At 34.9% G+C, this 23,440-nt stretch overlaps 1 non-coding gene across 1 annotated transcript; it reads right to left on the bottom strand.

The window, feature by feature from the left end:
* Positions 1 to 9,221: 9,221 nt before the first annotated feature.
* Positions 9,222 to 9,328, bottom strand: LOC121213286 (small nucleolar RNA R71). Its single transcript, XR_005908669.1, has one exon. It is a non-coding gene; the product is annotated as a small nucleolar RNA R71 (small nucleolar RNA).
* Between the last annotated feature and the right edge of the window lie 14,112 nt (positions 9,329 to 23,440).

Here is a 23,440-nt window from a genome sequence, read left to right as displayed (position 1 = left end):
TAACTTCTTAAGTCCAAAATTCAAAAATTCCACCGGGTTTTTGGCCAACACATGGGCCTTCCATAAGCCCATTTACCTATCCAAATTATGAATTCCACAACCAAATACCAAATTTTAAAAACTTTACCAAAATATCGAGAATCGTGAAAAACCTGAAATCAGTATGTTACATTGAAAGTCGAATTAAATGATAAATAACAATCGGCTATTGTGTTTATGTGAATATATATATGATGAATGTAGTATTGGATAAGTAAATTTTGATGTATTAGATTGGTAACATGGTTATGCCGATTGTGAAAATGTGATAAAGGTGCCAAGAAATAATTTAGTTGTTGGTGTTTTAAAGTAAATTGAAATGAAGTTTTACCGAATGTGTTTATTGGTGTGTGGAAATTTGAATTGTAACGTTAAATCGTTAGTATGTGTTCTATGATTTTTGAATGTGAATTACGGTAAATAATGTGGAGAAGGATGAGTTGAGTTGTAAAATTTACGTATATGAATTAGTGGTTAATGGACAATCGGTCAAAGTGGTTAATATGCATTTGTATATGTTATAATGGCCGATTGTAATCAAGAATAAAGATGTGAATGAATAGTTGTTAATGAGTTGTCGTATGTTTCTTATTAAGAAAACTTGTTAATGTTTGAATCTAAATAAATTAGTTAAGTAATTAAACAAACCGATTTATTTTACCTAGCTCAAGAGCAAAAGGAACTTAACTCGGAAAAGGGAAAAGCGAAACAAATGGAATAGTCGATTCGTAGTTGTCCGACGACATTTAAGGTAAGTTCTTAAGTTTTTGTGTTTGATCATGTTATATGCTTAAGAGTTGAATAATAATAATTAAGAAGATGTTTGATTATATATATATATACATATGTTCTTTGTGTTGAATGAATATTAAATTAAAGTTATGAGCCATATGTGACTAGCATATCTAGTCGACTTTGATACTATTAAATGATGTACTAAGATATGTGTTCCAATGTGAAAATTAAACCCTATGTGGTTGAAAGGATGAAAATATTTGTTCATTGATATGTGTTTCAGTTATACGTAATTGAAGTATAAGTTATGAAAGTATGAAAGAACAGGTGAATTGTTTATCGAAATGTGATATTCGGGCCTCGGCCTAGCAAGCTTTAAGCTGGTGAATAATATTATTGGGCTTTGAGCCTAGCAGGCTGTAATGCCGATGAGATAATATCGGGCTTCGAGCCTAGCAGGCTATAATGCTGGTGAAATGATATCAGGCTTCAAGCCTAGCAGGCGAAATTCCGGTGAATGAGTTCAGACTTAAAGTCTAGGAAGCTTCGTGCCGGTGATGAATTCGGGTTTAAAACCTAGCAGGCTAAATACCGGTGATTTGATAAAAGACTAAGACTATGAGGCCTTGTGTTAAATCGACAATTGAATTTGTTCAATACATTAAGTTGGCCAGGTATGTGATATATGCTCATACATGTTAGATCGATTGGAATTGAATCATGAATGTAATATGAGAAGCATAGGTGAAGATGTCATATGTGTATGTGTGTATTCGGTCATGGTGAAAGGTTATACGAATTATATGAAATACCATTTAGATATGAATGACGAAAGTAACTGTGATTATGAAATGGTACAATAGTTAAATTAAGTTGAATTAAAGTTGACACTGAAGTATTTAAATGCCTATGTCATATATGTGAGTAAGGGTAAAACCATCGTAAATTATCGATAAGGCTGGGCTATGTGTGGAACCATCTTATAATTGCTAATTTGAACGGTTGTGTTCGAATCATTGAGCATGATGTATTGTATTGAGATTATGCTTAAGTGAAATTATAGATATGTGATGAAATTGATATGTGATATACATGTTTAAATAATATGAATGCAAAGATTGTGTGAAAGAGTAGATTTGTAATAAATCTGCTTGGGACAGCAGCAGTAATGTGATTTTGGAAAATCACCATAAATTGTGAGAGTTGAGTTAGAAGCTGAATAAATTATGTAATTAAAGCTTAATGAGTCTAGTTTCTTATAAAAGAAACCATGTAAGCAAAAGAATTTCTGAAAATAATATATTTGAAGTGGCGTGAGACAGAGTCAAACGACTTTGGGGTCCCCTGTTCTATTTTTAGAAAATCATTATAATTTGTAAAAAAATGGTTATAATATAAAAATTATATGCTTAGACTCCTTAATGAGTCTAGTTTCAAATTAAATCAATGAGAACATATTTTGAATTCTGTAAAATGAGAAATTTGATTTGTAGTGAAGAGTGGTCAGATTAGTCAAACAGTGAAGTAGGGGAAATTTTAAGAAAAATCTGGTATTGATTGGCCAAACCAAAAATTCTGAAACTTTTATGGATAGAAGATATATGAGTCTATTTTAAGGTAAAATTAGCAGAAATTGATTTGGAGTTTAGTAGCTCCAGTTATAAATAATTTAGTGACTGTTGCTCAAGAAGTCAACTTGTTGTGAATTTGTGATTATGTTGTAAACATTGAGAAAACTTGTTAATGAGTTGCTTATTGTTTTCTTATGAACTTACTAAGCATAAAGCTTACTCCCCTTTTCTTTCCCATATTCCCTAGGGTTGCCAGGTTAGCTCGGGTTGGAGGCCATCAGAGATATTATCACATTGTCGAGTTTACACTAACGGCGTAAGTAAATCTTAGTGTTTCGAGTCTATGGCATGTATAGGGTTGTAAAGTTGAGTATGTAATATTATGATTAAGCCAAAGACTTTGTCTTGTTATTAAGGTAGTTTGATTATTCATATGCTTGTATGTTATTATCTCCTGTGATGTGGTTTATAGCATGTATATTTAGAATTTGAATTGTGATTAATTGTTTAGTAAGTAAATGATACAAGACTAAGATATTGGTAAATATTTAATAATGCCTCATGAATGTTTTGGGGCCTTGTAAGCCCGATTAAAGGATAATATACACGTGTATGAAAAGTTTAAAATTGATCAAAAATTTTCTTACGGCCTGGTTTTATATAAATGGTTGAGTTTAAATCTGGTAGCACCTCGAACCCTGTTCCGGTGAGGGATACGGGCGAAGGGTGTTCAGGTAAAGAGAAACAAAAAGGGATATTCAAGAGCACTTACCGACTGTCAAAGAACAATTGCCAAACTGGAAGCAAAAATAGAGAGAGGGAGAAAGAAGTATTCGACTATCATAATAAGATGAAAAGAGTGGGATATGTTAAACTAAAAGAATTGAGAGAAAAGGAGAATAGTACATTTGGCCAAAGAGAAAAAGAAAAGAATGCCAGTCAAAGGAGTAGAGGAATCAAGAAAATCAAAGTAGAGTAAGGTTGTATGGAAAAATAAAGTCAAAACAACAAAACGAGAAATACCCGAATAGTCTCTAAGCAAATATCAGTCCCAAAAAGAGAGAAAAAAGAAAGGTGAAGAAGCAGTAAAACCAAGGACAGATTTGGCTTAATAGCAACAAGCAAAAAACGACTGCTAAAGGAGTAGAGGGAAAAGAGAGAAATCGGTCAGTAGGGTTTTGAAAATAAAGGACAAAACCTAAATGAGCAAAATGAAAAGTACCCGAAATATCCCCCAACAAAATACGACAATCAAGAAGTGTACAAAAGAACCAAAAGCAATCACAAAACTGAAAATGGAGAGAAACAGTTGCCAAGCCGAATTCTTGGGAAGCAGAAGTTCACAAACGGCACAACTCTCCTTCAAATTCTAATTTGCTCGATTTCCTCCTTAATTTCCTCCTGTCCACCAATTCAAGCAATCGAAATCCCCCATAAACCTATCCTTAGATTTAGCTAACAACAAATCTATTCAAACTTATTCAAACTCTTGGTGTTTCAGTCAAACACAACTTCCTCCCATGGCCACCAGCAAAAATAATCTCCATTCGCACAAGCAGGGATTCGAACCTCAGACCTTAGACACTAGCAACACGCCACTTATCCCCTAGGCTAGCATGTTCTTTTCTGTCATGTTTTATCTATATTTATTTAAAAGCCTATAGCCTAGAGACAGTGCCTATTCAAAAAAAAACAAAACTTTTTTTGCACTTGCTCAGGCTTGAACTCAAGACTTCTCAGACACTCCCAGAACACTTAACCACTGAAACAGATACACAATTGTTTCACATTTTTACACAACTAAATATTTGTGTGCAATCTTCTAACTGTACCCACTCAAGGCTTAAAACTTCTAGGCATAAAATTCGGGGCATTACAATTTGTTTATGGGTGGTCTACCGTGGCAATTTTATGTTTAACCACATATTTGTTTAGAGCGTTGGCAACTAATCTGCAGTCAAAATGTGCACCTTCATCACTAATTAAGGCATGAGGGGTACCAAACTTTGTAAAAATATTTGTATGTAGGAATCTAAAAACTAATTTGGAATCATTTGCAGGTGGACTTCAGCCCATTTGGAGACATAATCCACAACAACAAGAATTTAGATATTACCCCAAGATGGTGGAATGGACCCATGAGATAAATTCCCCATACATCAATTAATTCCACATGTAAAATATTTTGCAGCGTCATTTCGTCTCTCATTGACAAGTTACCAGTTCTTCGACAGAGATCACAACTTTGACAGAAATCATGAGCATCTTTCAACATGGTGGGCCAATAAAAACTAGATTGGAAAACCTTTACAACAGTTTGCATGCTTCCAAAATATCCGCCATAAGGTGCAGAATGACAGTGGTGAAGGATACTTTGAATCTCATCATCTGAAACACATCTTTTAATTACTTGATCTGTAAACTGCTTGAATAGAAATGGCTTGTCCAGGTAATATTACTTAACATTGTGAAGGAATTTCCTTTGTCTTTGATGATTGAGCACAGGTGGTAGCAACCCACTGACTAGAAAATTAACTATATCAACAAGCCATGGCAATGCCATAGCCAATAGTAATTGTTCATCAGGGAATTCATCTATAATCATTTGACTATCACCATAATTATTCCTTGTTTTCAGTCGTGACAAGTGATTAGCCACTTGATTTTTAGTGTCTTTCCTATTTTTGATCTCCAAATCAAATTCCTATAGTAACAAAATCCATCTAATGAGTCTGGGCTTGCCCTTTTTTTTGTCACCGAGTATTTAATAGTAGATTGGTCTAAATAAACTATGACTCTGGTGCCCACTAAATAAGCTCTGAAGTTTTCAAAGGCAAATACCATTACTAACAATTCTTTCTCTGTGGTGCTATAATTGAGTTGTGAATTTATCAACGTACGACTGGCATAATATATAACATGAAACATCTTGGCTTTTCTTTGCTCTAGAACTGCTCGTATTGTAAAGTCACTTGCATCACACATCAGTTTGAACGGTGAAGTCCAGTCTGGTGCTGTGACTATAGGTGTTATAATTAATCACTCCTTTAACTCTTCGAAAGTTTTTTTAGCATAACTCATCAAAAATGAAATGGTTTGTTTTGTTCCAACAATTGATATAGAGGTTTGGATATCTTAGAAAAATCTTTGATAAAGCGACGGTAAAATCCAACATGACCAAGGAAACTTCTGATTCCTTTCACTAAAGTGGGTGGTGGCAACTTTTCAATAACTTCTATTTTTGTTTTATCGACGACAATTCCTTGCTGTGAAATATTATGGCCCAAAATAATACCTTCACAAACCATGAAGTGGCATTTTTTCCAATTCAGTACAAGATTTATTTCTTAACATCAGCAATGTACTAACTCCAAAATTTTCAAACAGTCTTCAATAGTGTCGCCAAACACCGAGAAACCATCCATGAATAGTTCAAGGAATTTCTCCACGATGTCAGAATATTTTGTAATCATGCAATGCTAGCATGTTGCAGAGGCATTACATAACCCAAATGGCATTCTTCTGAAAGCAAATGTTCCATAAGGACAGGTGAATGTAGTCTTTTCTTGACCAGTAGAAGATATGGTAATTTGGTTGTACCTTGAGTAGCCATATAAAAACAGTAGAAGGCTTTCCCTGTTAGACTTTCCAACATCTAATCTATAAAAGGCATAAGGAAATGGTCCTTCTTCATTTCTTTGTTGAGCTTTTGATAATCCATGCAAACTCTCCAACCTGTGAAAATACGTGTGGGCATGAGTTCGTTGTTATCATTACTGACTATGGTGACCCATCCGTTCTTAGGTACACACTAAACAGGGCTCACCCAAGAGCTATCAGAAATTGAGTATATAATTCTAGCATCCAACCATTTGATAATCTCCTTTCTAACTACTTCTTTCATGACAGGATTTAGTTTCCTTTACTGTCCAGTAGATTTGCTATGGCAATGTTAAAGTATTATTTTATGCATGCAGATTGCTGGTCTAATTCCTTTGATATTTGCAGTTGACCATCTTAAAGCTTTCTTCAATTTTTCAAGACTTCTAGAAATTGCATCTCCTGGTTCATTGTAAGCTCGGCAGAGATAACTACATGCAGTGTATCATTATCTCTTGAATATGTAACACCCCTAACCCGTATTTATTGCTGGAATAGGGTTACGAGGTATTACCGAACAAGACAAAAATTTCGAATAATCGTATGCGTACACTTGCTCAAACTCTTAAAACAATCAAATATTAATATATATAACTAATTTAAATTCTTTACGAATCATATCATAACATAACAGTTTTCAAACATATATCCAGTTATATAATTCATCACCAAATAGTGCCAAATATATCATTTTATCACATAGCATATGCGCATATCAAAGATATTAAATAATTCAATCAATTATTACAAACATGAATTATATAAAGTAAACATATTTAAGTACATATCATTTTTAGCAAAACTCTATTCGGCACAATAAGGATATAATAAGTTTAACCAAATCATTCATGGAATAAGTACATTACTATATATATACGGTTTCAAATGGCTAAATCATAAACAAGTCTACTTATAAGTTCATCTAAGTAGATTGCGCAAGACTAAAAGGTCCTGTATCAATTTAGACATATATTAAAAGAACACCAAATGATCTAACCATCAAAGTACATAGAACCATTCACATTCACCTATTTTGCATAAAAACAATCATGATTCCTTATAACTTAAATTACTATTCATTTGGTCATTTTACAAAGCCTTAGTCAAATGTAATCATGCTTGATAAACCGTAAATTATACATAATTTTACCCCATGTTTAATGCATTTTATAGATTATTTCTCATTAGAATTGGTGAATTCGATGCTCCTAATGCTTTCATTTCATGTTTTGTACTCAGGAGAGCACCAAGAGTCAAAAGGAGCCAAAAAGGGACAAAACGGACCAAATCGAGAAGATGACACAGCCTAAGCCTTGCCACACGCGCAGCTCACACACCCGTGTCTTTCTAGGGTGTCGACCAAGGCTTTCACGTTTCACACGGCCTGGCCATTGACCCACATGGCCGTGTGCAATTTAACGGATCGAACACGACCTTGCAATCGTGTCACACAGCCTTGTCACACAGGCGTGTCCCTGCCGAGCCCAAGTTAAGTCCAATTCGGAAAAGGCCACCTTTGAGGGTTTCTAGGCATTCCAAAGCCTATAAATACACATTAGAGGAGGAGAAAAAGGGAGATGGAGAAGGGAGGTAAGGAATCACCCCAAGGAAGTCGATTGATCCATCTTAGAAGCCAGATTCATCATCAAGATTGAAGATCTCTCCTCAATTTCCCTTCAGCAGTTTTGGGTTTTCTTTATGTGTTGTATTCTTTATTCTTCTGAGATGTTTTCTTATTTAGTTATGAACTAAATCCCCTAAATACCTAAGGGGAATAAAACCTAAGACGAATCTTTTTATTATTTTCTGAATCGTATGATAAATATTTAACTTGTTCTTAATTATGTGTTCCTAATTCTTGTTTTGATATCCCAGGATACTGATTCAAGACATGCTCTTATTCAGAGGAGGAATAGACCCTGTCTAAGAGTACTTTTGTCATAATTAAGTGGAGTTGATTGCACGCCTAGAAATAAGGTGACAAGATTTTATTGGATTAGTGTGAAACCTAATAAGGGGATCCATAGATCAAGTTAATGCAACCCTAGAGTGTTAATTAGAGAAAAGTCTCAGTTATTCAATCTAGGGATTAGACGTTATTAGTCTTGAATAAGGATAATAACTTAACTTAGGGATCTCTACGGAACAAGTTGAATGAATAAATCGTCTGATTCGGAGCCAGAATAACAAGTAAAGTCTAGATGGATTTTTTCTTAGGTATTGTCTTCATTCAATTGATTTTCCCAAAAGCAATTCCCCAATTCTTTTTTTCTATGCATTCTTAGTTTAATTAGTTAATTAAAACAAAACCCCATTATTTTTAGGCTAGATAATAAAAAGACAGCCATTACTAGTACTTTTGGTTCTCTTGGGTACGATATCCTAGTCTTGCCATTACTATACTATTGTTCAACAGGTGCGCTTGCCTTTTTGTCGTGATAATAGCTAGTCTAGGTTTGATCTTCATTATAAATATTTAGTACTTGTTACGAATCACGCGATCAAGTTTTTGGCGCCGTTGCCGGGGAACTAAAATATTAGGAACACTAAATTTTTATTACATTAGCCATTTATTTTTCTTGCAATTTTATTTTATTATTTATTAATTTACTTTTTCTCTCTCTTGGTAGGTTTTTATAATTTATGACTAGAAGAAAGCCGTCAGGACCATTACTTTTGGACGAAGAAATCGGTCGTACAATTCGCAAAAATCAAAGAGAAATAAGGCGCAGCTTATGATACACAGAGAACGAGCGAGAAGATGATACTCGACCCCCAATCGACGAGATGGATGAAAACCAAGGCAATTAGCTACCTCCCGCAATTGCGGCTAATCAAAATCCTGCTCCACGTACTATGTATGATTATGCTAAACCTTCTTTAACAGGAACTGAATCTAGCATAGTTAGACCTGCTGTAGCTGCAAATACTTTTGAATTAAAACCTAACACTATTCAGATGATACAACAGTTTGTTCAGTTTGATGGTTTGCAGGATGAAGAACCCAACGTTCACTTAGCGAACTTTCTAGAATTTTGCGATACATTTAAAATCAATGGCGTTTCTGATGATGCAATACGTCTTTAGTTGTTTCCCTTTTCACTGAGAAACAAAGCTAAACAGTGGTTGAACTCATTACCACGAGGGTCTATCACTACTTGGGAACAAATGACCGAGAAATTTTTACTAAAATATTTTCCGCCGGCTAAAATAGCTAAATTACGTAATAATATCTCTTCTTTTGTGCAGATGGATTTAGAAACACTTTACGATGCATGGGAGAGATACAAGGACTTACTGAGAAGGTGCCCTCACCATGGGTTACCGCTTTGGCTTCAAGTACAAACATTCCACAATGGCCTGAATCCCTTGACTTGACAAATGGTTGACGCAGCTGCTGGCGGAACCATCAACAATAAAACACCGAAAGATGCCTATGAATTTATAGAGGAGATGTCACTGAATAACTATCAGTGGCAAGTTATGAGGACAAAACCAACGAAAACAGCCGGCATTTATAACATCGATTCAGTCACCATGCTCTTTAATCAGGTAGAACTTCTCAATAAAAAGATTGACGGTTTACTTGGTTCTACGCAGGTACATCCAGTAATGAGGTGTGACTCAAGTGGCAGAGGTGTGCATGCAGAATACCAATCCTTCAATCCTACAACTGAAGAAGAACAATTCAACTATATGGGTAAAAATAACTTCCAATCTCAAAATAACCCATACAGTAATACTTATAATGCAGGTTGGAGGAACCATCCAAATTTCTCTTAGGGTGGTCAAGGGAATCAAAAGTCACAAAATCCTCAGCGTTTTCAACAGCAGCCTTATCAACAAGAGAAGAAACGAAACCTTGAAGTGATGCTTTCTAAATTCATCTTGGTGTTAGAAACCCGTTTCCAAAATACCGAGACAGCACTTAAGAATCAACAAGCATCGATTCAAGGACTTGAAACTCAGATAGGCCAGCTATCCAAACTAATCTCCGAACGACCACAAGGTAGCTTACCAAGTAATACTTAACCTAATCCGACGGAACACCTCAATGAAATTAGTACTCAAAATAAGGAAGGATTCATTGCACCGGAGCCAGAATTACAGCAAGACAATGCATTGAACAAAGGTCGAGAAGAGGTAAATGATGATGATCCTAAATAGGTAAGTACGAATTATGAACCTCGTGTGCCATATCCTAAAGCGATGACGAAAGATAGAATAGAAGAACAATTCGGTAAGTTTGTCAAACTCTTAAAGAAATTACATATTAACTTACCCTTTATTGAAGCTCTGTCGCAATGCCCAACTCAACAAAATTCTTAAAGGGACTTCTAAGCAATAAAAGAAAATTAGATGCTACATCGCATGTGGAACTCAATTCAGTCTGCTCAGTTATTCTAAAGAATAAGCTACCTAACAAATTGAAAGATCCAGGGAGTTTTACAATTCCTTGCTTAATTGGTAGTTTATCTGTGAATAATGCTTTAGCTGATCTAGGGGCAAGTATAACTGTTATGCCGTATAAAATATTTAAACGACTAGGTCTCGATAAACCCAAACAGACTAGGATGAGCATACAATTGGCTGACAAAACAATTAGATTTCCTAAAGGTATTATTGAAGATGTTCTCGTTAAAATTGATAAATTTATTTACCTAGTAGACTTTGTCATCTTAGATATGGATGAGGATAACGAGGTACCTTTAATTTTAGGATGACCCTTTCTAGCAACTGCCAGAACCATTATTAATGTAGGCACAAGAGAGCTAACACTTCGTGCAGGAGACGACGTAGTAACACTCCAAGCACGCAACTCAGTCAAAACCTCTAAGACTCAATATAATGCTATGAAACTTGTCGATGACAAAACTAATATTCAATCGTTCTTGCAGGAACCTCCTCGAACCAAGACAACGGAGATAGTGTACTATTATCATGTAGCGAACAAAGACACCTATGAGGAACGAAGGCTTGAAATAGAGGAGCTAGATGAATGGCGAGCACACAAACCAAGAACACATGATAAATCAAAACTACGCCAAAACAAGCCCGATACCTCTCCTAATCAACTTAAGGTTGGTGATAAAGTCTTACTAGATCTCGCAGATCCCCATATTGTCACACCACACCAAATGAGGAAATCCCTCTTACGGTACTCAGTATTTTCCCATTCAGTACGGTGGAGGTAAGTCACCCCAAGTTCGGCACTTTTAAGGTAAACAATACCCATCTCAAACCTTATTTTGTCAAGGCTAATAGTAGGAATGATGAGTATGAACTCTTCAAACTACCATGATCATTCAACTGAGTGGTGAGTCAAGCTTAGACTATAAATAAGCGCTTCTCGGGAGGCAACCCGAGCACAACATATTTTTAATTTCTAACACTTTGAGTCATTAACTTAATCTTTTAATTGCAAAGTTTTTTAACACACACGGCCAGGAGCACAGGCGTACCTAAATCCATGGCCAAACAGGGTACGGCCGTGTGAAAACAGGGTACGTGATTTCCCCAAAACATGGGATGCGATACATCCCCACGGCCATGCGACATGGCCATGGATGAACTTCATAAGTGACCACGGGCGTGGGAATGGAAAACCATGGGCGTGCCAGGGACAAGGCTTGATTCTGTTTCTTCGACACGGGCGTGAGACACGCTAATGCCATTCAGCTGTGTACAACAATACACGGGCGTGCTACCATAACACACAGGCGTGGGAGAAGCGAACAAAGCTAGACACGACCGTGCGACATGGCAGTGTTCGACACAAGCCCAAGACACACGGGCGTGGGATAGTAGCCAAGCACGACCTAAATCACAAAATTCAAAAAACACGGGCTCACCCTCAAAGTACACGGGCGTGGCACTAGGCCATGTGAACCTCCCCTATATAAGCAAACCACTGTTCATCTTCTTCCCCTTTTCAAAACCCTAGCCGAAATCTACCCTTCTCCACTTCCTAATCCCTATCCCGGCCACCCTCTCGTCCAGTTCATGCGGTGGCTTCATATGCTGACATCTCTGAGCGCCTCACCTGATTCGAGCAGCAGTGCTTTCAACAATTTGACAACATAGATGCTATTCTACAGCAAATTTGTCAGCACATCCACATCTCATCGCCAGTCCCACCTCACAAACCATCCAGCAATGAAGATGTTTAGAAATATTTATTTATTATTTTATGTTTTTAATTTTTATCGTAACTAATTTTTATTTTTGTTAGATTTTAGAATTTTATTTTTATTTTTTTATTTTATTTTTTTCGGTTATTTCTTTTCGAGTCCATGTTCTTCCAAATATCTCCTAAAAAGTTCCTGATTTTATCACAGTTATATAGAGCTCCTAAGCTCATCATCACATAGGAACTACAACTCCACCGAGGAAGGTTCTCCACGATTGCCTTGTCCTACTCGACCACGACCATAGCTACCACTAGATATAATATTCATTTGGCCCAGGACTTATGGCCTAATGAACCTCTACGGCCGCCGGAGTATCCTCCTCCACTCTCAAAACGGTCACTCTCCAAAACTCTAGTTCGAGGAATTCATCATACAGGAAGTTTCACTTCTCTCCCTATCTTATTTTTATTCTCTAACATCTATCTTTGTACATTGAGGGCAATGTAAATCTTAAGTGTGGGGGGTATGTATTTCACTATCAGAAAAATCCTAGAATAATCACCTTGTTCTCATGAAAAACTCTCATATCATATTTAGGATAAATTTTAATTGATTTATGATTTTGATTGATATATCTTGAACTAAAACATAGGGATTTATGCATTGATTATTTAAACTTTAAGACATTAAAGAATCAAGCATGTTAAGTTGATTTTTAAGAAATTAAAATTATAGGTTGTTTCCCCAAGTCTATGTATTACTATGAATTAGAATTCACGAGTCTAAACATCAAAAAGCCATAATTTTTTGTGAGATTTTTGAGCCTTTTGAGCATCTATTCATCCTTTCATGCTCACTTTTATTATTGCTTTGAGTGCGTCAGTATCGAACTGTTATTCTAGAACTTGCTTGATTATGCATGTCAAGACCACACCATTTGATTTGGTATATCAAAATGATTAAGGCACTTAGGATTAACCCACTCATGCCATGAAAAGCCTACCTCCACGATTAACCCCTAGTAAACCCCCTTGAGCCCAACAAACCAATTCTTGTATTACCCTTAATATCAACCTTTAACCCATTATTGTTGACATCCCCTAAATTAATCCCTATTTTTATCGAGATTTAAGTTGAATGGTTTGCCTAGCTATGTTTTGTCTTGATATTTAGTCTATATTATTTAACTTGTTCTTAAAAAAAAACTATGTATTCATATCTGTAATTTCATATTCTGAGAAAAGCTCTGTTGTACGCAAGTGAAGATTAACTCTTTTTTCTAGTTAAGGCAACTTTTCAAGTCAATCTCGATTCTAACCCTTTCTTTCAGCTTGTGACCACACCCCCTAACCAAGCCTCATTACAACCTTCTAAAGACCTTTCGATTGATGTATCATCTTAAATTACAATGGTGGAGATTTGATTTTCATGCAAGCCTATGGTAATGACTTTTCATTATTGACTATTGAGTGTTTCATTTATTGTCCTTAAACACCTCGAGTGATTTGAGTGAATCTTTAGTGAGGATGTGAAACTCTTTGATATTCTGAATCAAAGGTAATTACTTAGATACGGAGAGACACCTATGTTTGCATGATTAAATACTCAACTTGGAATGTTTGAAACTTTTATGTTCTTTTAGTTGGATTCTTAATGTATGATTACCTATGGATTATTTTGAGATATTATCGATAAGAATTATAAGTTACGGAGAATTTATTTTGATTATGAGTTGAGGATTTTGCTTGAGGACAAGCAAATGCTTAAGTGTGGGGGTATTTGATAAACCATAAATTATAAATATTTTTACCCCATGTTTAATGCATTTTATAGATGATTTCTCATTAGAATTGGTGAATTCGATGCTCTTAATGCTTTAATTTCATGTTTTGTACTCAGGAGAGCACCAAGAGTCAAAATGAGACAAAAACGAGCCAAAAAAAGGACAAAACGGACAAAAAAAAGAAGATGACACGGTCTAAGCCTTGCCACACGGGCAGCTCACACGCTCGTGTCTTTCGAGGGTGTCGACCAAGGCTTTCACAATTCATACGGCCATGTGCAATTTAACAGATCAAACACAGCCTGGCAATCACGTCACACAGCCGTGTCACACGGGCGTGTCCTTGCCGAGCCCAAGTTAAGTCCAATTCGGAAAAGGCCACTTTTGAGGGTTTCTAGGCATTCCAAAGCCTATAAATACACACTAGAGGAGGAGAAAAAGGGAGATAGAGAAGGGAGGTAAGGAATTACCCCAAGAAAGCCGATTGATCTATCTTAGAAGTCGGATTCATCATCAAGACTAAAAATCTCCCCTCAATTTCCCTTCAGGAGTTTTGGGTTTTCTTTATGTGTTGTATTTTTTATTCTTCTGAGATGTTTTCTTATTTAGTTATGAACTAAATCCCCTAAATACCTAAGGGGAATGAAACCTAAGATGAATCTTGTTATTATTTTCTGAATCGTATGATAAATATTTAACTTGTTCTTAATTATGTATTCCTAGTTCTTGTTTTGATATCCCAGGATACTGATTCAAGACATGCTCTTATTCAGAGGAGGAATAGACCCTTTCTAAGAGTACTTTTTCATAATTAAGTGAAGTTGATTGCACGCCTAGAAATAGGGTGACAAGATTTTGCCAGATTAGGGTGAAACCTAATAAAGGGATCCATAGATCGAGTTAATGCAACCCTAGAGTGTTAATTAGAGAAAAGTCACAGTTATTCAATTTAGGGATTAGACGTTATTAGTCTTGAATAGGGATAATAACTTAACTTAGGGATCTCTATGGAACAAGTTGAATGAATAAATCGTCTGATTCGGAGCCAGAATAACAAGTAAAGTCTAGGTGGATTTTTCCTTAGGTATTGTCTTCATTCAATTGATTTTCCCAAATGCAATTCCCCAATTCTTTTCTCTGTACGTTCTTAGTTTAATTAGTTAATTAAAACAAAACCCCATTATTTTTAGGCTAGATAATAAAAAGACAGCCATTACTAGTACTTTTGGTTCCCTTGGGTACGATATCCCGGTCTTGCCATTACTATACTATTATTCAATAGGTGTGCTTGCCTTTTCATTGTGATAATAGTTAGTCTAGGTTTGATCTTCATTATAAATATTTATTACTTGTTACAAATCACGCTATCAATACTTATTACTTATGTTTATTTAAATGTCCACTTTCAACTTTACTCAATAACATTACGTGCATGTAATCTCACATAGAATCAAATCCATATATTAACCATAATTTTCATTTCACGTCAAACACATCACAAATATGTATATATATACATGTAACATAGCAAACACTTGTTTAATGCTTAAAATACCAAAACTGAATCTAAACATGTTAATATCACTTATCTTGCAAAATAACAAAGGTCATATTCAATACCAATTCAATAATGACATGTTTTGTTAAGCACATATAAATATTTATATCCAACCAACACATCATATGCTTATATATATATAAGTGCCGAATCATGATTAATTTGCTCTTCACTTAATGAAAGCATATTGAACTCACTTTTATCACATGCCATAACCGAATCACCTTGTTACCAAAATACATAGCAAAACTAAATAAAACATGCTCCACATATATATATACATAACATTTCCGAATCATCAATTTAATAATTTCATTACCTAAATTCAACATTTAACTGAATACACTCATCAACCAAATTAAATCATTACTATCAAATACAAGACATAGCTAAATCATTAAACAATAGGTAACATATCAAGCATAATTCATACTTATATATATATCATAGCCGATCCAACCAAACCAAATAAAATCATCATTTGAGCATAGCATACAAACCAAACTTAGTACACACAAGAACCATGATCAAGATAGCAAATATTTATATATCAAATTAGCCATCTTTGCGTGGCATATTATATACAACAGTTAAAACATATCTGAAAAGTAGTATAGCCTATACATGCCATAGGTTTGAAATTTAGCTTTTAAAAATACTGATAAATAGACGATAGTCTATCAGATTTTGTTGAGGATCGCTGAGCCCATAACTAGTCTCCAAAATCTATAAAATAGAAGCAAACATACACACACAGTAAGCCATCACAACTTAGTAAGTCATAAGAAAATAAACATTTCAATGACATAATCAACTCAATTTAACTAAACCAATTCATGCTATCATAATCACATTTAATCTTAAACTTGCAAATTTATATACAACATATACATTCATGTACCAACTTTAACTTGGCCAAAATACATATATATCCATTATCAGAGTTATTATTTACTTCCAAGGTCATAATATCATCATATAGACGAATATATATACACATTCATATATGTATACACATGTTTCACACTTTAATATCACATACTTATATCATTTTCCCGAATATAGATTTACATTGAATATACATATAACCAACTTTATAACATGATTCATATCATCACATCAAATACCAAAACTTACCTTAATTTCAATACATTAGCTAACACATACCAGTACCTTTTAATTAGATTTCGCATTCGGTCTTTACTTAACATTGCTCGTTGAATCATTTGGAATTAAATGGGATACTCGGATAGTTGCACGTATTGTACAATGACAACATCCCAGACATGCTCTTATATGTAATTACATATCGATGCCACTGTCCCAGATAGGGTCTTACTAGTAAACACATATCGAAATCACTTATCGATGCCAATGTATTAAACGTGGTCTTACTCGCACACACATATCGGAATCACATATCGATGCCAATGTATTAAACATTGTCTTACTCACACACACATATCGAAATCAAATATCGATGCCAACGTATTAAAAGTGGTCTTACTGCACACACATATCGAATCACATATCGATGCCAATGTATTAAACGTGGTCTTACTCATAATCACATATCGATGCGAACATATTAAACGTGGTCTTACTCGCACACACATATCAGAATCACATATCAATGCGGACGTCCAAGACGTGATCTTACACGTAATCACATATCGATGCCAATGTCTCAACGTGGTCTTACATGTAATCACATATCGATGCCAATGTCCTAGACGTGTTCTTACACATAATCACATATCGAAAATCCTATGTCATGACATATGTATCCTAGCTATTCCTAAGGTTCGTACAGGGCTTTCGGACGTCGTATCTCGGACTAATCGAGTTTGTAAACATAGCTCCCAAGCATATACACATTTTGTTACCACATATATACTTTCACATAATTCATTTTACCATATATAACTCATATTTATTTAAAATTTACAACATCTATTTGCTTATAAACTTACCTCAGACAACGATAATCAGAACAGAACGATTATTAGACAACTTTGGTTTTCCCTCGATCCAAATCTGATTTCTTTGGTTTTTGATCTAAACATATTCAAATTAAACTCATTCAAACATAATTTCATTCAATTTAGTCCAAAAACACATAAATGGGAAAATTACCATTTTTCCCTGACATTTTACACTTTTTACAATTTAGTCCAAATTGCACAAAACACAAAACATGCAAAATTTGCACACACCATGCTTAGGCTAAATGTTACCCATGCTCATACAAGTCCATACATTTCATTTATTTCACATTTTAGTCCCTCAATTTATTATTTTTGCAATTTTGCCCTAATTACTCAAATTCTTCAAAAATTCCAATACAAAGTATATTAATCCAAAACATATATTTCATAATTCATCATCTAACATCACAAAGCTCAATTATTCGTCAATGGCATAACTCAAAATATTCGTCAAAATTAGAAATTCGAGCATGGGCTTTGTACATTACACTGCAACGATCTCAAAAACGTAAAAATTATCAAAAACCAAGCTAGTTACATACCTTAATCTAGCTTCAATGATCGTTGAACCTTAAAGCTTGTGCAAATGGAGATTATTTTTACTGGTGGCCATGGGAGAGAGTTGTGTTTGACAAAAACACCATGAGTTGGAACAGATTTGAATGGGGTTTTGTTAGCCGAATTTGAAGAGATGGATGGGGGGAAATTGAGGAGAAAATCAAGCAAGTTCGAATTTGGAGAAGAGTCTTGTCGGGTTTGAACTCTAGCACTTAGTATTTTGATTGTGTAGGGATGTTGGGGGAGGTGTTTAGTGCGTGGAAGGATAAACAAAATTCGGGAGTTCTTTTGTAGAAAAATTCAACTGTTGGAGATGTGGTTAGGTAGGATAATATTGAGAGATTTTAAGAGTGTTAAGGGGAGGAATTTTAGGAGTTTGAAAAGGGTGGAAAAATAGGTGTGCCGAATTAGGATTCTCAATTTTGGCAAAGTTTGGTTTGGCAGTCAGTGTAGGATTGATATTTTTTTTCGGTTCTTTTCCTCTGGTGGCCAAATGCTATCTTGGGGAGTGCTTTGTTTCCTTTCTTTGGGTTTTTGCGCAATTGAGTTCATTTCAGGTTTGCTCTTTTTCCTTACTTTTTTGGATGACCGATTACCTTTTCTCCTCCTTTCTTCCTTGGTAAATTCTTTCAAAAGGTTAGTCGAGGTATTTAGGCTGATTCTCCCATTCTCCTTCCCTCTCCTCATCACTTTCGGATTTGACATTGCATTGTGTTACTTTTGGCCGAATAGGTTCCCTCTCTTCTTATCCCTCTATTTTTGATTTTCTTCTGGTTTGCCTTTGTCATTGGTTGTGCCGGACATCCTTTCTTTTCTCTAGTTGTTGAACCCCTCACCACTCTATCCATCTCTCCACCTCTTGTGTCTTGGTGTTGGGGGTAACTACTCTAAACTTCTCTTTTCTCCTCATCATGTCATTCTTCAGCTTTCTTCTCTATTCATTATTTGGGGTTAAACGAATACCCCATTTTAGGTTTATGTGTAGGTGTTGTTCTCTTTGTTCCTTGTTAATAGTTCTTCTTTTCCCCTCTAACATTGGCTATTTTCTATCGGGTACTGTCAGGGCTGACTGAACTATCTTGTACCTCAGTTTAGGGTGTTTTGTTTGTGGACCAATTGCTACTACCCTCCACTTGTAGTTTTACATTTCAGTAAGTGGTTCAATTGGTTCAAGTGGTTTTCATTTAGGGTGTCATTTAACAAAATTATGATTTAATGTAGAACATTTCCAAAAAGTAGGCGATTACTGGTTAAAGGAGGATAAACCCTACTCGCTTAATCAAGTTAAGTGATATGTACTATTGGGGATTTAGCGTTCATAAGAGGGTGGCTAACCCTAGTGATTAAGGGTTGACAATGGGTCATAATGGGATTTAGGTTGGATTACGTGAATATTGGCATCCTCTCATCAACAGGTGTGTGTAACACTGCCATTGGATGTGAAACTGCAAAGGTTGAAGAACCGAAAAGTTGAAAGGCTGAAAAGCCAAAAAAGTGGGTTGACGACACCGCACGGGCATATAGGAGCCCATGTGGCAGGCCGTGTGACAATACCTGGCCGTGTGGTCGATGAGATGGCCATGAACATTTTCATGGGCCGAATTGGGCCATGTAGGCCCAATAGGCCTGTGGGCCCCATACTGAATCAATCACATAAAAGTGTGGTTATTATTGGGCTAGGTTTTGTAAATCACATGACTAAGGTCAATTTGGGCTATGTAGGCCATACGAGCGTGTGGGCCCACATGGGCCTGCAATATGGGTCGTAGGCCCATTATCATTAGTTGACTGTTAAGGTTGCACGAGTCGCCTAAGACGACTATGGACCTACTGTTGGGCCGATAAGTGTACCTGGACCCTTATTTTTGGTAAGATGACAGTTTTACCCCTATGTGATGTATGACTGTTTAAGCATGCCATTTTTACTATATGTACATTTATATCATGTAACATTGCATGGGGTGGGATTTATGATTTTGGAGGAAGTGTATTGAAACGCTATAAGCCTATTACTTGTAGCTCTATTGCAAATACTATTTTAGTGCCGTAATTGGTACGACTTGGTGTGTAGGGTTGGGTAGGTCAATTTTATCCCCACATGGTGTGTAGGGCTGGTACGGAGATGGTGTGTAGCAGATGGATTGGGTAGGATTCTGTGTTTGCGTAGTGTACTAAAATGGGCTAAGGCCCAGACTGCCACTGATACTGAAATGGGTTCAGGTCTAGACTGTTACTGGTATTAAAAGAGGGGCTAAGGCCTCTGACTAAAACTGAGGGCTTAGGCCCAAATTGTGTTTACTCTGATTATATGTTTTTATGGGATTTCACACATTGAGTTTTCAAAAACTCACCCATTTGTTAATTGTGTAGGAAATCCTCAGGCTTAGACAGATCGAGACGATGGAGGACTCAAAGGTGGCCACCCAACGAAGTTTCCTTTAATATTATAATTAAGATTTTATTTTGGGTTTCATTATTTAATAAGGCCTCTATAATTTTTAATTTTTGGGTTTTATTTATTTTTTATTTATATATGCTAGTAGTAGGATGCTGGTTTTCAAAAGATGTTCATGATTTACCAAAATACCATGAATAAGCAAAACCATTTCAAAAGCTTCCGCAATAAACGAGATTTTTGAATTAATAAGTTTTAAAGTGAATACTTTTTAATAGTTATGCAAATTTTAAAAATCATTTTCTAGTTCACACAAGGAGGCTAAATAAGCATTGGGCTTGTTAAATGATTTCACGCTTTACAAAAAACACTTCAATATGACATCGCCAGATTCGCTCGTGATGTCCAGGCCGGGTTTGGGGTGTTATAGACGTGGTCTTACACGTAATCACATATCGATGCCAACATCCCAGACGTGGTCTTACACGTAATCACATATCAGAAATCCTATGTCATGACATATTTATCCTAGCTATTTCTAAGGTTTGTACGGGGCTTTTGGACGTCGTATCTCAGCCTAATTGAGTTTGTAAACATAGCTCCCAAGCATACACACATTCGGCTACCACATATATGCTTTCACATAATTCATTTCAGCATATATAACTCATATTTTTTAAAAATTTACAACATCATTTGCTTATAAACTTACATTGGACAACGATAAACAAAACAGAATGATTATTCGACAACTTTGGTTTTCCCCCGATCCAAATCTGATTTCTTTAGTTCTTGATCTAAATATATTCAAATTAAACTCAAGAAAACATAATTTCATGCAATTTAGTCCAAAAAAACATAAATGGGAAAATTACCATTTTGCCCCTAACATTTTAGACTTTTTTACAATTTAGTCCAAATTGCACAAAACACAAAACATGCAAAATTTGCACACACCATGCTTAGGCCGAATGTTACCCATGCTCATACCATACATTTCATTTATTTCACATTTTAGTCCCTCAATTTATTATTTTTGTAATTTATCCCTAATTACTCAATTTCATCAAAAATTCCAATACAAAATATATTAACCCAAAACATATCTCTCATAATTCATTGTCTAACATCACAAAGCTCAATTGTTCATCAATGGAATAACTCAAAATAATTATCAAAATCAGAAATTCAAGCATGGGCTTTGTACATTACACTGCAACAATCTCAAAAACGTAAAAATTATAAAAAATCAAGCTAGTTACATACCTTAATCAAGCTTCAACGATGGCCGAACCTTAAATATTTATTTTTCTTTCTTTATTTTTCATATTTAGTCAAGTAGGAAAGATGAACACATGGTTTTGATTTTGTTTTGTTTTATTATTATAACATTATTATCATTTTACCTATTTAACCTTTGTTATAAAATAATAAACCATTATAAACCATGTCTTCAATTGTCCATCACTTTAAATATGGTAATATTTCATTATAAATACCTCAAATTAAAAAGACAACAATAATTTGGCCCTTTCACATTTAACCATCAAATTTTTATTTTACACAATTAAGCCATTTTATTAAATCGGGCACTCAAACGACAAAATTAAAACACGAAAAATTCATGGATATAAATTCGCACATAATAAACACAAAATGTAATTTTTAAAAATTTTTCTGATTTAGATTCGTGGTCTCGAAACCACCATTCCGAATAGGGTCTAAAGCGGGCTGTTACAGAATAGGCATACTTCAAATGCACTGGTAATGGCTTCAAACCCAGCACATGTGGATCTTCTATTGACAATCGAGGAGGGTTGAAAGATTGACCTGATAAGTCTAATGATTCAAATCTCCTCTTGAATCCATTTCCAAATTGCTAAATTTCCATCAATTCTCCAGATTCTTTAGTCAATTTTGTTTCATTTAATTCAAAATAGTCTACATCAAAATTGTTGTGCATATGTTCTACAAATTCTTCTTAAATTATAATGTCAACAAATTCAACAACATGACATTCTTCATCTGGGTCTATACACTTTAAAGCATCAAACATGTTAAATGTCAACTGCTGATGATTAATTCTTATGGTTAATTCACCTTTTTGCACATCAATCAATGCTTTACTAGTTGCTAAAAAGGTCACCCAAGTATTATGGGTACCTCTTTATCTACTTCACATTCCAGAATAATAAAATCTTCTGGAAAAATGAACTTTTCAACTCTTAGTAGTACTGTAACAACCCATTTTCAGTAAAATCAGAAGAGTAATTTTAGAACCACAAATATGATTAATTAAATTATTATTTTATTTTCTAGGAGATGTTACTAAGGTCGTATTAAAATTTCATTAAGAAATTTTAATGTCTGCATGCTTAATTGCGTAAAAAGGACTAAATCGTGAAAGGTGTAAAAGTAGAGTTTTATTAGTTAAAGGTGTTAAATAGCTTTCGAATTTTAATTTATGGAACATGGATGGTAAATAGACCAGTTGAAGAGTTAGTGGACATTCATGGATAAGGTATTAGTGAAATTTTGAATGATTTTAAAGGTTAAAAGGGTAAATGAGTAAATAAGTTCAAAATTAAAGAAAACAAAATGTAGTTATCCTTCTCAAATGCTTAAACCAGTGAAATTTGAAAGAGAAATAGCCATTCTTAGGGTTTCTTGATTCAGCAAGCTTAGGTGGTGCATGTAAGTGATTTTTGATTCCGTTTTTAATAATTTTTATATTATTGGGATCGTTGTAGCTTAATCTAACTAGCCCAGGGATCAATTTGTAAAATTGTTAAAGATTTAGAGTTTTTCCATTATTATTCTTGCATGAATATTGATGTTTAATGAAAGACTATGAGTCCTTGTTGATAAATAAATAAGTTTTGTAAATTATTTTTGATAAAAATGTCATTTAGGGACTTATTTTTAAAAGTAGTAAAATTCATGGTAAATTTGTGAAAATAATGGTTTATATGGGTGGATATAGGTCCCTAATGAATTTAGCTAGCATGAAATAAGGATGACA

This window comes from Gossypium hirsutum, chromosome A13, assembly GCF_007990345.1.
Source record: "Gossypium hirsutum isolate 1008001.06 chromosome A13, Gossypium_hirsutum_v2.1, whole genome shotgun sequence".
Lineage (NCBI taxonomy): Eukaryota > Viridiplantae > Streptophyta > Magnoliopsida > Malvales > Malvaceae > Gossypium > Gossypium hirsutum.
This window is presented reverse-complemented; position numbering and strand designations above follow the sequence as displayed.